The sequence below is a fragment of the Anopheles arabiensis genome, chromosome 2, assembly GCF_016920715.1.
Source record: "Anopheles arabiensis isolate DONGOLA chromosome 2, AaraD3, whole genome shotgun sequence".
Classification (NCBI taxonomy): domain Eukaryota; kingdom Metazoa; phylum Arthropoda; class Insecta; order Diptera; family Culicidae; genus Anopheles; species Anopheles arabiensis.
In genome coordinates this window covers 49935709-49950881 of record NC_053517.1, presented here as the reverse complement: position 1 = coordinate 49950881, position 15173 = coordinate 49935709, and the positions used below count along the sequence as shown (strand labels likewise).

Below are 15173 nucleotides of genomic sequence, written 5' to 3'. Positions count from 1 at the left end.
ATAACTTTTTGAATGTATTACCATTTGTAATATTGTTTGATTTGATATTTTATTTTATTTTATGTTTATAGTATATTTTCTTGAGAAAAATTCTGTCAACCTTGTAACCCCCGTGAAGGCAAGCTACTGAATTACTGTCTGCGCTCATTAAACCTTTCATTGAACTAGTATCCCGATAATCCACTCAGTTTGCCATTTCGAACTTGAAACCCGCGCGATCGTTCTGTCTCCTTATTTTCACGCATCGATGGCAAATGGACGTCCCACGTTATACACGTGGAGAAACGAAAAACAAAATCATTTTACAACCAAAAAAAAGATCAGCTTTACAGTTTGCATGAACATCTAGTTATGCAAATAATATCGCATGGATGCTGTTCATCCGCCCACTCTGCACTATTTTGCACATGTTCAGCGTAAGCAAGCTATCGATCATATTTCGAAACGCTCATAAATAATAAACAAAAATGCACGCCACACACCGACATCACCAGTAGTATATCATTCACTCTAGCTTTCGGAAGCAGCCAAAAAAAGGAAACTCTTCCTTGCTTCGAGGAATCATTTGACAGCATCGGGCAGCTAGATCGAGGCAGAATATTGATGCTTTTGAGACTCAATAATGGTCCCCCGGGCTCGGTAGAAGGTTGACACGACACTCAACGCACCAACGACGGTATCGTATCCCATTGATATATTAATGCACTTCTAAAAATACTCAACGTCGCTAGCCGGGACAGCGATAGCAGACACAAGCTTACATACGATGCGAGTCTGCAACGTGTTGCAACAGCCGTCAAGCCGCAACAGAAGATTGATAAGTCAGATAACCTCGAATCTGTATACTTGAGCGAAAAGATAGATGTGAGGCAAAAATGCCTTATATTTTCGTATGGATGATATTATTTTATGTTAGAAAAACCAAGCACCGTGGTGTTCTACGCTTCACGTTCGATCGATTATTTTAAATCCTTTCATCACGGTGATTGATCGTCACTTTCAACAGCATAACCCACACATCATTCATGTTGCTTAAAATATTTGATTAGAAATAATTATTTACTTCAAAAACGATACATTCGTCGGAAATTCAAAAGGCAAACAGGAAATAGTATGTTTCGCTTCATCCACAAATAAACAGGATCCTCGTGAAATCAACCACCGCCCGGCACGAGTTAATCTTATGATAAAAAACAGCTGCCGGGTAAGGAAATTGCCAACTGTTCGTTACATTTTAATTAAATTGTATCATCAACCCTCTGCCCCAGTGCAATGCAACATTCCAAAAGTCATCAAAACGGCACACTGTTCCTCATTTAGTCGTCGAGTTGACCACTTGTCTTTAAATAGCCTTTCCTGTGTAATGAGCACAAGTAAGCAAGCAAGGGCGGTAATGGTAATGTTCCCATACGCATCCTTCCTTTGCGCACACCGAATACTGTGCAAAAAAAAAATACAACATGTATAAATGCAAATGCCACTGAAATGCATTTGCTGCATCACCATTCTATTTTTATTCACAAAAACTGCACTGCCAGTGCACCCTTTCACATGTTTTCATGTATGATTTTGCGAATGCTGAAACGTCCTGCTCCTTGCCGCGCATTTGTGAGCTATTTAAACCATACACACCTGGCATTTGACCGACTAAATTGTTACAAGCTCGTTTCAACACTGGGTTTAAATACCTGCGGCAGGATTGAAGTGGAAAATGGTGCATACCAGCCGCAGTTGCATTACACCAGTTACAGTGCAATGACCTTTGTCGTACCATTTATTCGATGAATGTACCGACTCCCTAACCACTTGGAGGCACTCAACTGAGCATCGTTGGCGGTGTAAATAAATCTATTCAAAGGCGAATAGGTGCCTTACACCTCGCTACTGCGGCAAATCACCCCTGCCGGGTGCATCATTCGTCAAGTCGTGCGATGCATTCAGGTGTGCAAATTTAATTAGTCACAAATTGGTTAGCTCAGATGCAGCCAAACTATGCTTGAGAAGAGCCGAAGAAATTCGGAGGGCATACTTTTAATGGACTGGAAATGGGCCATAAACTTATTAATCGTTACCATAAAATTTGCTCGCCGGATGCACGTGGGAAGCTGCAAGCTTGTTTGCATTTGTAATGTTATGGATACACCGGGACCATACTTCTGTTACTGCGAGCATCTTATTTATATCGAATCTAGAAAGCAAGACACAAATCGCTCATAAAAACATGTTGGTTTACTGAACAAATGAAACGATAATAGCTACCTTTATGAAAAATAGTCGATACAATAACTGTATTCAAAATATCCGAAATATTTTTTTTAAACCTTATACCATTCCATTCCGATGGCATTAATGGTTTTCTTTTTCGATTTGTGCCACTTCCCATTCTCAGTGTAAAGTCATTATCAAAAAGCTATCCATCGTTTGCCCTCTTGCCGGCCTTGCGGTAGGTAATTTAGGAAAAGTTAAGTAATGAACAAAATTGGCAATAACAAAACGAGCACACACAAACAACCAGACGGCGGTTCGGTACTTCTTCCTTGCAAGGAAACTTTTCGTCACGGATTTACAAACACGCTTCAGGTATAGTTTTATTTCGTATTTTGAAAGTCATCAAACCGTATTTTCGCCGGAAATGGATCCGGGAATGCGTTTGCGTACTGCCAAGGTATCGCGCCGCAAAAAGGTGCTTCCCACCCAAACATCCGGCCGCACGCCAAACAAAATGGTTTTCGGTAATGAAGCGCAGAACGAGCGGCCTGTTTGGTGAAAATGTAATTTATCGCTTAAGAAAACGATTTCGAGCGAAATTGTAATTTACGAGCCAGATCGATAGAACAGTCTTTTGTACGATTTGCTTTATCGTAACAACATAAAAAACATTGATTAATGATGCCTTGGATTAGATGATATGGTTTGAACGGAGTGAAATAATATAAAACCACCAGTAAGGATAAAGTATTTGTATGAAGTGCTAGACCATTGGATGGTGTCGTTTTTTTTATTAGACATTTAATTATATCTTCAGCTGCCCACAGGTTTACAAACAAAGAGTAAATAAAGTCATTACCCAATGTGTATACGTCCCATCCTTTGTGATATGCATAATACTAAGAAATTATATTACATAAACCAACATTGTGTATGCTAGAAGTTGGAGTTGACAAATTGTTTACAAATTATAAACTCTTTCCCCCCACTAAAAGTAAAAATGCCGGTACAAGATGATGATTTGTGTTCGTACCTCATATTTAAGTTAATATTTCCTCACTCTTTGTTATCGTCGTTCTTCTTACTACCCAGCCCAATCATGCCCTCATATTTCAATTTAATTCAAATGCAATTTTATATAGTTCCACTGCTAGTTTGCCGTCATAATGTACACAAACATCGTTCTTAACAACGGAAAACTACCACATACTTTTCAACCTGCATAGTAAACGATCGATGAACGTCCCACAGTCCAATTTGTACAGTACTGTACTGAACCGCAATTGCCGGAAAATGGAACGATTCAACGGAAACATGGCAAGCAAACGAGACCTTCGAGGAGGTACGAAAGAAAAATCAATCATTTTCAATTTTCATTTCATTAAATCCCCTGTCCTAGCACTCGGAACTGGCCACCTGAGGCCAGCCCTTCTTGACTACGTGGGATTGTTCAGAATTGCGGTTATATCATTGCACTTACTCCCAACAAAACACACACTGCCGAACTCGTGTAGGCCGTTGGGCCACTACGACACAATCGTGATATTTTCCGGTTATCAAACCATCCACCACAGCTCCCACTACGGAAAACCTGCACACTTTGGCGTAGCTGAGCTTGCCTTAGGGCAGGACACATTTTCCCAACATCGTTGTTTTTGTGAAATTAAATTTCCAACCCTCGAGCACAGTTTTGGTCAGTTTCGCTCGAAAATAATAAAAAAAAGAAAATCAACTACCGTTCCGACTAACGAACGTGCTTGTCGGTTGTGCGCCGTGTTTCCCGCATGACATTTCTTCGTGGGAATGTGCGCGTTTGTTGAAGAAAAGCTGTAAAAAGCTAACAAGATGACAACAACATAAATGCAGCACAATGTTGATAGAAGATGAGAACAGACAGACCAACCATACAGTATGCCCGTCTGCGAACGAACAGAGCTCAAACAGATAGAGCTGAGTACGAAAAAGAACGCTTCGCAATCGATTGTATTATTCCATCAGTTATGTTTTGCTGACAGCTGAGGATATTTCGTTGTATGATGCAAGTGAAAGATTTATTGCCGGCAATAATATTCGATTCTTTACACCGTATCATTGTTCTGCAGCTTTTCGAAGAATTGGCACCTAGATTGGGTTATTATAGACAAAAACAAAACATGAAAATCCTATAAAAATTGTTACCACCAATCATATATTAGTAAAAAAAGAACAACAATTATATAAAAGTTTATATACATATAGTTAGCGACTAGTTCACTTCTTGAACGTTTTTCGAAGTATGCAGTAATTTCTACTGATTTTTCCAAACCCACTTTTTCTTAAAAACTTCTCTTCAATATGGCATTTTATGGGTAAATTGCATATATATTGCATATGATCCGTCCAATGAGTTGTTATTGATATTTGTGAGTTTTGTTTTATTGTATTATTTTTGTGTTTTTTGGTAAGCTACTTTCATGACTAGTTTCATTATCTGGAAATAAATATGTTTTCATTTGGTCATAACACAACTGAACATCACCCTCAAAATATTTATCCCACGAGCAACCAGAATGTTTTCTCGCCCTGCGACCTTTTTACATCTCACATATACTGCTAATAACGTAAGCAATGCCTCGCCCTAGTACATAAATAACAATATCAGTTGCATATGCCCTTTTATTTATAGACGATATTCTTTGGAATTGTTTCCTATATTTCTTTGGAATCGATTTGTTAGTGATGACGTATTGTTTGCTTTTCCTCCAGCAACTGGACTAAGGCTTGATGTCACAGGATGTAAGATTTATAAGTTTAATCAATGAGGAATGTACATGTGCTATCGTGGCACTTTATCAAACACATATAAGAAAACGATTATATTCGTATGAATCATGAGGACCTAACAATGGTAGTCTCATTTACAGTCAAGGTACAAGGTACAGGTAGACCATCCTTGTTTTAAATGTGTGTACAAACAGATAGCGTAAACAAAGATGGAACAAGTGATACAATCATTGTTATCGTTATGATGATCATCGTTAGTAGCGTACGTTGATTTACGTTTGGTCGCTAATAAAAGTTGATCTTTCAGCTGCATGAGCAAAACTAATGCATGGATAAAGCATTCTTTCTTGATGTATTTGATATCAGCTAGAAACTACTTTGCCATTTGTTTTTACTCATTTGTTCCCTATACATTTCAAACAGTGATTCTACAGTCAACTTTCTCTCTCTAATCTGGGGACGACAGTACTGTGGTAATCGAGGAAGTTTAGTAAATTTGACAGCGAAACTTCACATTGTAGTTTAAACTAAGACTATTTTTTTAACTAAAAGACAAAAACAATTTCAGATGACTAATCTTTCTAGCAAATGTTAACCATTGAATGAAATTCTACAAACAAAATTACTCCGGGGACGCAACCCGAACTGATAGCGCCTTTCCCATTCTCCGCACGCTAATGAAATAATCAACAGCGGATTAAGAGAATTTTCTGTGTTCACTTCGTAATTTGTCTCTCCCGTAAGTTTCCTGAAAATTCTTGGAAGCGAGTCAACACTACTATTAAAACCCATCCAGCAAGGAACCGAGTGAGGACACAATCAAGTTCCAGCAATTGCGTCTCACCACCGGCAGATTCTATGATAATCTTTCTAACCGTTCGCCACAAGATAGCTGTTTCGTCTACCTCTCTCGGACAGTCGTTAATAACTTGTAATGAATTTTCTTACGAAATTAATTAAGAGTGTTAAACGGTGCAGAAATCGGGCCAGCGCCGAGAAAGCCATCCGAGCTATTTTAACCTAGGAAGGTACGCAAGCGAAACTAGAGAATCTCAGCAACGACTTCATCATACTCAACTGTTCTTCGATTCGACGGTGCTTCTTGTTACTCCTCTTGAATCGCTCTGTTAACTGCTCGTGGACAGGAAAACTAAGCAAATAACTGAACCACCTGATATAGGCTAATTGCATAGAGTACCGGATGGTATTGAAATATTGGAAATACTATAAAGATAGCATAATGTAATATATCCCAACAAAAAATCTTACTTCCCTGTCCCAAGAAATTATCGCGGTTCCTTGGTAGTAGGCAGTAATTTAAAAATGTGCAGAACTTTTACAACACCAACCAATAAGCTAGGACCGAATGGTTCTAAAACGGGAGAAGAACCAAATAAAAAGGCTTCCGAGTAATAAAGTGAAACCTGAAAAGTTAATACGGCTAACTCGCGAGCTTTTAAAGAAAGCAATTAATTTAAAAATACTTTTATGCGTTACTGCATCTGCACATGCACTTCGGAAGCAGATTGCTGGATTTTCACTTTGTGCCGTATCTAAAGAAATGTTACGCAAAAACATGGTAAAAAATCACAACCTAAACACCACTTTCAACAGACTGTTTTCCCACATCAGTATCAAGCTGCTAAGCTGTGCGATGGTACGGCTATTATGCGATAGCTGTAAACGCGATGTTGTGTCCACGATTCTTGCCGCACGGCATAAACCCAACCGTGCCGGGAATTCTTTCGTTAATTACTTCGCACTTTCAAACGGCACACGATGGCCATCCAATCCACCGGAATGGCGTGCTGACCTTCGTTGTTTCGCTGCTAAAGTACCCTTAACCGAGTCGTTTAGCGTGCTATGGCTTTTAGGTTGAATTGAACCGAACAGCTGACCTTTCTTCTTTCCGACGGTGGTCAGTGCGAACCCCAGTTGGTGGTGTGGTTGTGGCGTGGGTTAGCACGTGGGTAAGGTAAGAAAAAATCAAACCCGTCGTAGCTATTAGCAATAATTACTCTCCGAGCCAAGTAATATGGGCGGAGGTTTTCTATAACAATTTCAACGCCCAATTTCAACCTCGTGTTAAAGGGTAAATGGTATGTGTTTTCGTGCTTGTTTTTAGCGGGCGCAAGGTCGAAATTGTTCCGGAAATACCAATCGTACTATTTGATTCCACCGATTGTTTGTTTTCATCACAGATACTGCAATGAATTCAAACACAAACTATCCGCTACGCAGCAGCAAACCAGAACGATGACTGTTAATGAGTCTTGCCACAAATTAAACGCTACTTTACTCCAGCCTCTCTTCGACCCCAAAATGACACTCCAAAATAATGTAGCCACAATTAAACTGCCCAGTATGTTCGCAACTAATTCCCAGTTCTGTTTCCCTCATCCCAGTGTCACGACCATTACGTAATCCTGGCTAGCGTATTAGGCGAAATTAACCCCCCCCCTGCTTCAGCTAGAACCACGGCACGCGATTCGACCGAATCGAGCCGAGTGTTTGACCGGCCGGCCGTGTTTGACCCGATTTGGTCCGGAAGATGGAAAGTTACAACAACATTCTAATCTAATTCCCCAGTGCTCACCCCGTTCGAGGTGCTTCGGCTTGCACCAACGATTCCTATTTAGTCCCGAGGTGGTGCGGTAAATGCAATTGTAAATTGCTAGCATGCACACACCGACCGGGGCACTATTTGCATACGACCGTATCGGGGAAACCGTAAGCAGAAACCAGATGCGAAGAGATGAAGACGTTGGCGGAAAGAGGAAGTAGGGAATCTATTCTAGCCGCAACGAAAGCGAACGCCAACACGCGAAGGTTGCCGTCGCTCACGGGTTGCACCGGTTTGTACAACACATCAGGGTGAGAGGAGAACGCGAACTGAAGTTGAGTCATTTCACCGGCTCGTTCCGGAGAACTGATTTCATTAACCCGTCGGGTAACTACTGCTGCACTGCATCTTAATTTGCCCCGGGGCAATTTATCGGCGAATAATTAGTTTTCTTTTTTGCCATTTCTCCCCAAACCCCCTTCCTACGATCGGTATCCCGGTACCATTCTCCGGTATTGGCAGACCCGCTTTTAAAGCCACGGTGCACTAAAGCTATGAACGTTAGGCTTTAAAAGATTCCAACTGCACAGCTCTGTTTAATCGATAGCGAAGTGCTGTTAACGAACGTGTACGGTTGCAAGACAGACCTAAAACGGAAGTCTACGCGCCGCGTGTCAAGAAAACAGCCATTGTCTTTTCGCTTAGCAATTCTAGCCGATTGTCGAGCGGTTGATCTTTGCGTGTGATAGTGCTGCACGTTCTTGTACTGTTTTGTTCCAATCACACGGCATACAGCTAAGAGGACGAAAGCGAAGAAAGCCCTTCCGTGCATGCCATGTTTTGCATTCCTTTAAGGAAACATTGTCCCCGTTTCGAACGAGAATGAAACGACAAAGGCACGGCATTGCAAACGAGTATCAGTGGAATTGTAGGAATTCGGGGGAATAGCTTAGATTGTTAGCATTGCAGCTTGCTCTCCGGTATATACACATACATTCTATTGCATCAAGGGGTAAATATCTGATTTAAAAATATGAAGCATACAGTTGTCAATGCAAACGAGCTTACAATACACCTGTACTTCTACGTGATCTAATGCTAATCCAATCTAGAGCTAACTAACGAACATCAAACATCATACAGAGAAAAAAGAGGCTGTTTTAAAGCAATTTCGTAACATCCCAGCTTCATACGAATTTCTTCAAAGTCCTCACGTGCATAAAATATCTCTATTTCAATTATTTCTTTCCACTATCTAATCTACCGCTCACCAGCGAGTTTCTAAAATTAGAAGACAACACTCTACTCGAAATCTAGAAACGGCAGTGAACCCTGCCTTTGATTCGGCTGGAACGTATTCCTTTTATTTCTTGCCATCCGTTGACCTAGTTCTCCATCACCGATTCTACACACCACCCTCTTGGCAGCACGGATTGGCATGTTTTATCAAACTTTCATCACCCACTGCACTTGCGGTGCGACGAGCCATTTCCACACAATTCTATTCCAGTTTTTATCCCATGTCCACAGTTTTCACAGCCACTTGCCGTTGGCGATGCCTGCGCGCTCCGGAATGTGGCCCACAGCAATCAACCGCGCTGCCGATCCAACCGAGTGCCACCAAACGAAACCAAGCATCGGAAACAGAATTAAATAAATAATCTAACACACGAAATCACACCTTACCGTCGTCGGTGCTCGGTCAGTTGGTGGTGGTGAATCCTGGATGAACTTGGTACTTGTTTATTTATCGATTTTATTGCACCCTCTGCACACTGCTGCACCGTTTCCAATTCCAACGCTTCGTGCTGCCACTAGATGACAGCTCGCATGCGAAAATCCTGAACCAGGCGCTATTGAGCCCGGTCGGATTGACTAATGTTTTCATTGGCCAACGATTATTGGCGTAGATTCTGGCGTGGGAGTGAATGAAATACGAAATAAGACGATTAAAAATACACAGTGCAATTGCAATCTCGGCTCGTGCAATGATTTTGTAGCTTTGCAAACCTACCCACCCCGTCGTTCCTATGTGACACGGTGGGTTTGGCGATTGGACAGCCGCACCCCGTGCACAAGTTTACATTACCGGTGTTTGTTTATACTGAAATGAATGTGCTCGAATATGAAGCATCGCTGTCGGGAAACAATGAAGTATGGTACGTTGGAAAAACGAAACATAGAGAATGGTTGGTAACAGCGATAGTGTTGAGTTATTCTGGTTTGATTTATTTTGTCTACTGCCCATTTACGATCCTAACTCACAGTATATTGACTTTTTCTATGGCTTTGAAAGGTGTGTTTTAGGTAGGGCAAATAGCAATTAAAATCTAGCTGATAAAAGTTGGTCAAAAAAGTTATTGGAAGCTGCAAGAATAAAATGGATGATAATAACTTATAAAATGTATTTCAAACCTAAACATACTTTTAAAAATCCCGAAGACATAGTTGTCAATTAAATTTACATCTTAAATATGTTTCAGTATTTAGTAGCAGTTTTATGAACAAATTTGCTGTACATTTGTTATTTAAGTTTTATGATAGTAATCTTGTTTTATGATAGAAAAAACTTTGATATTCTAGAGTAACCTTGCGTAGATCGTTACGCCAAAAAGCCATTATTAAGCCAATTTTTTGGCGCAGATGCTTTTATTTTTAATTTACACACTGTGTTGACACCTTAATTTCCTAAACAATGTTTGCCAAGAAAATTTAAAGGAATGATGACACATTAAAAATAAGATAATACAAATGCTAGTATGTAAATGTGTCCTCAATCACCAACACTGAAATTATTTGATCGATGATACGATAGAGGCAAATTTCAGCCAAAAAAAGGTCCAAAGCCTCTGTAACAAAAAAAAACAAAACTGTTGATGGGTTTCATATTTATCACCTCTCTGAATGATAGAATCTATTTGGTAATTCTGATGCTATGGTGAAAATATATTATCTTTTAATTAACAAACTGATAGTTATGAAGAAAAAATTACAGTATCGATTAAATAGTACACTAATTGAAACACACACAAAAACGGTTTCAATATATAAATTTCATTCAACTTTCTATTGTTACTGACAGATTTTAGATCAACACAATTCATCAATCCATCATTGACACGCCCGATCAGCCGTTCATAAACATCATAAGCCGTTTATCTCAATTATTTTCCCATTGCCTTAACGTTTACGAGAGTGTGCGTTCCATCTTCGCTGCCAGCTTTGCCAATGCGCACCTCACACCCCTTCAATAATGATCACGTTCGATCACGTGGCAAGCGATACTAATTGAATTTATCACCCAAAATGTCTGTTTCGCGTTTGACGATAAAAACAAAATACACTCACCCGCCTGTTCATCGTTCATGTGGGCCTTTCCGGCTTCTGGTGGATTATCGCGTACTGTGCAGTTTGTTTTCGTCTCTCTCCTCTGCTACACCGGTGCCACAATCCGGTTGTTATATTTTTCCAGCGCAAACCCGTGGAACGAAAAATCGATCCTGGGACATGTTTGGGACATAATTTATGCGAATTCAATTACTGGCTCGCAACCAGCGCTACAGTCTACAGCCTACAGCATGTGCTTACACTGATAAAACTGTACAATACAGAAAAGCAGAGGATGGCTGCTGCCGGTACGGTGAACGATGTTTTCAATCGATAAGTATGGTCTAACTTGCTATTGAACCGATTTGTCACATTGCTCCCGGCTTGGTCCCGGACGCCGACTCTGCGATGCTTTTTAACCCACGGCCACCAACAGCATGATCCATCATCGATCAATCACCAATCAATGATGAGCCGGCAAAGAAACTCGCCTACAATTCAATCGTTTCGCGATCGTTACATCCTTTTCAGAAAGGAAAGTTTGTTCATTTTTTTCACAGATGAATCCTTTGCCAGTGCAATTCTTTCCCGATTGGGAAGGTGAGAGAAGCGAAGGAGAGAAATGAGCGACAAGAAGAAGAATACATGAGAAATAAAACCCAAATCGCACCCGAATCAAATCACGACAGCATGAAAGGTATGCCTCTTTGTTTGCGAGCCACAAAAGAAAAATTCAATTATGAACTTGTTTTCATGATGTTTTCCGAATATTTTTTCTTCCCTTCCCCCTTTTCTCGCTTCACTTCAATATACGGCGTATGGATGTTTGTTCGCTGAAGCAAAGCGATGGTGGCCCCATAAACGCTTTATGCAAATGTACATCATCCATTTATAGCCGGGCTGCAGAAAGCAAACGACACGATACATAGCCTAAGCCACCCAAAGCTGGCTACAGTGCTGATCGAGCTGTGATACAACATGCTCTTAGCAACTATTGTACTGTGTATTGCTACCAAATGACCATAGGCTTTCGAAAGATATTTTTATACACTGTTGCGGAAAATTTATAAAAATCCCTACAATTAAGCACATTTACCCATGGCATCCCAACCAGCATGTCTCATAAACTACGCACCCATTTCGCACACCACTGTCTAAGGCGTCTTCGGAGAACACACGATACGGTAGCGATGCGTGTACCAGATATACGGCGAGTCGATGAATAGGCAATTTGTTGGTTTATGAGAATTTTACCACCTTGTAATGTCATGCAAATCAGAGTTTGAATACATTAGCTCGGTGCCAATGGCAATACGAACCCTGACGCTTCATTTCCCACCTTCATTTTACTCCACAGTGAGACGTACGGAAAATATGAACATGAGCCAAAGTGCCGCCAATGCCGTGCCGATCACTTTCTGTCCCAGGTGGCGTGATATTCTACACACGACTCCAGTGCGACTGCGATCGAAACTGGGATGAAGACGGGTTGTAAAGCGCTCACACGAACCCTTTCATCGGTGTTTTTGCTGATGTATACTGAAACGGTACAGGGATTTATAGGGCTCAACTATGGATCGAACTGTATTTTTAAATAACACCGTACTGCCCATATTGGTTGAATTTCCACGTATTCTGGGACACACGCACGTTTTGCTATGGAAATTTCTTAGCGTTTCTGGTTCACCTTACTTTATAAAATAATAAACTATGAAACACTCAAATACAACCAAACAACCCAACAATTTGTAAACAAGAAAAAACTACGTTAATACTATATTTGCCAACAAATATTGCCGAGTAGTACATTTTTAACAATTTTTTCCAAAAAACTGACTTGACAAAAATGAGTTGTATGTAACACACTGAAATGAATATTAAAATAAAAATAAAAGAAGTACTTCTATTTTGTGGCATGTACGCCTATACAGGATTTCAAGACTTAAGATTAGTCATACAGTTATATTGTTATAATTATATATATACAGTATACATTATAGTATCATAAAATCTGTATAAATTATCAATGCTGCAATTTATAAAGTTTGGCAAAAAAATTGCATTAATCACACAGCTCAGTTGATTGCTGATCATCTCGACTGATAAACCAAATCGATTTTGATTTCATTTTCAATCAATTACATCAACTTATTGTTTGTCTCTCAATTTAAATAGTAGAAACACAGATCATACTAAGTATATTTTTCAAATTGTTTTAAATTTTCAATCTGTTTGTTCAAAGCTGCAAATCTCTATTTAAAGTTTGCACCCATTTCTACATATGCTTAATATGAATAAATAAAATTATAACAAAGAATCAAATATTTCGGTCTAACTCATATTTAAAAATCGTTCATAAATGATCGTTTTCTACTCATTAATAACAATAAATAGCATAACCGCTTTTACCGTTTCATTCATAGCTCATAAACGAGTGATAGTTAGTAGGAAATCCCATCCCCACATTTTCATCAAGTTTAGTTCGCACTTCGGTTTAGCACCACGTTACGGCGGTCACCATAAGCGCTTTAAACTTTACGACAACATTGTCCGGTTTTTTATGATCCATAATATCTCGTCCACCCGCAAACCAACCCACCATGGCAAGACATACGGTAAAAAAAAAACAACTTTCCACAACAAATTTACAGCATCGTTCGCTTTCAATCGGTCTCATTAAAATTAAATCAAACCCAATCCGTTCAAGTCGGATTAATAACCAACGTAATAGGGAGTAAAAAACAAATATGCATCCTATCTTTACCAAGGCATGGCATTATAACATCAATCACGAGTCTCTGGTATGGTCAGCGATTCTTAATACCGTCGTGAGTTAATAGCGCAAAGTTACAGCTTTATTAAAAAAAAGTTTTATTTTAAATATCCACAAAAAGTGGCCTATTGCTTCGCGCACAAAGTTATGCTAGGTATTACCACCAACCTAGTCCTTCTTTGCATTCCACCGAGCCGAACTGCATTATGACTAGGATGTGTCAACAGTGAATTCATCACCATCTCATCGGCATCCGCACGCTACTTGAGCAATTTCATCCCAATCCTGAAGCATACTGCAAATAGCTACCAAAAAGGAATGACACACGATACAGCACCTTCCGGCTATGGTAAAAATATAAAACAAGGTAAAAAAATCTTCTTCCCTTCCCGATGACTATACCACCAGCAACCGGTGTTGATGTTGAGCACGATTATAAAAATTAATAATCGGAGTAAACTCGCAAGCGTACCCAAACCAAACGAGCAAAAAATGTAAGCCAGAAAGCTTCGTTAGGAACTCGATCCAGTGACATAAGAAGGGGAGCGTCGTAAAAATATGAAATAGACACGAGTTAACGATGATGCGGGATGAGCAGAGCAGAATATCAAGAAAAAAAGCTCGTGTACCTTGGATGGTGGCACTGGTAAAAGACGGACGAAGCTTACACAGAGACAAAAGGCAACTCAAGGAATGCCTTCCGGTAATAAATTGAAAAACTTTGTCCCCCAACGGACCAACTTCCTGCGGTAAGAGCAAGTACGTGCAGCGAAAGCTAATCGCTTTCTTTTTCTCTCTTGCTGACATCGACCAGCACCGTTGCATTGTGCCTACGCGGCCTGTACGCTGGAATGGCCGTGTACACCTGCCCAAAGCCAAGGCCAAAACGAACATACCGGAAGGATTTTGCACACAAACACAGCATCCTTGTTCACAGCGGAGAGTGTCCACTTCTGTTGGTCTTCTTATTATTTCACGTCTTGTAAAAAAGGGGTATATCGCATGCCATTCGCTGGGCCCTTCGCATAAAGGGATTGACAGTTGAACGAGCGTCTTCATAAATACGCTATGTAGACGATGAATATTTATGAATATCGTCTGCAGAGTATGGTGGAGGGTTAAGTATGAGCTATACTATTTTCTATTTTCGCGTTCTTTATATAATTTTCCTTCTTGAGCTGTTTTGGTTTTCTAATTGTGGTATATGCCGTGGAAAGCGATGATTTTCTCCTATTATTAAGGATTATTTCAAAGAGTTACAGTAGACTAAAAACCGTCGAGAAAGATTCATACTCCTTAAGTGCGTAGTAAAATTTATACAGCATTTTGAAAATGCTACACACGCCAAATGCCACGAGCTTTTGCACTTAGTGTATCACCACAAAAAAACAATGCATCAAGAGTTTGTTTTGTGTGTTCTTTTGTACAAAGTCTTACAAAGGTAACGACACAAAATTATTTTGAAAATAGATGTGTGATATTCAAACTTCATCAACTGTACATTAAATGTAAATTGAAGACAAAACAAGTAAATTCTCA

General features: G+C 39.9%; 1 protein-coding gene across 5 annotated transcripts in view; it reads right to left on the bottom strand.

Moving 5' to 3' along the window:
* Positions 1-15173, bottom strand: part of LOC120895195 (5-hydroxytryptamine receptor 1-like) — a 48152-nt gene that overhangs the window by 16893 nt on the left and 16086 nt on the right. Inside the window, exon 1 of one of the 5 annotated variants that reach the window (XM_040298314.1) lies at positions 9221-9342. The exons of 2 other annotated variants lie outside the window; for them this stretch is intronic. The gene's annotated coding sequence lies outside the window, so the exon portion shown is untranslated. Of the gene's footprint in view, positions 1-9220; positions 9343-9364; positions 9448-12661; positions 12727-15173 lie in introns of those variants that run through there. 2 more of the 5 variants (XR_005738296.1, XR_005738295.1) reach the window with 2 other exon arrangements.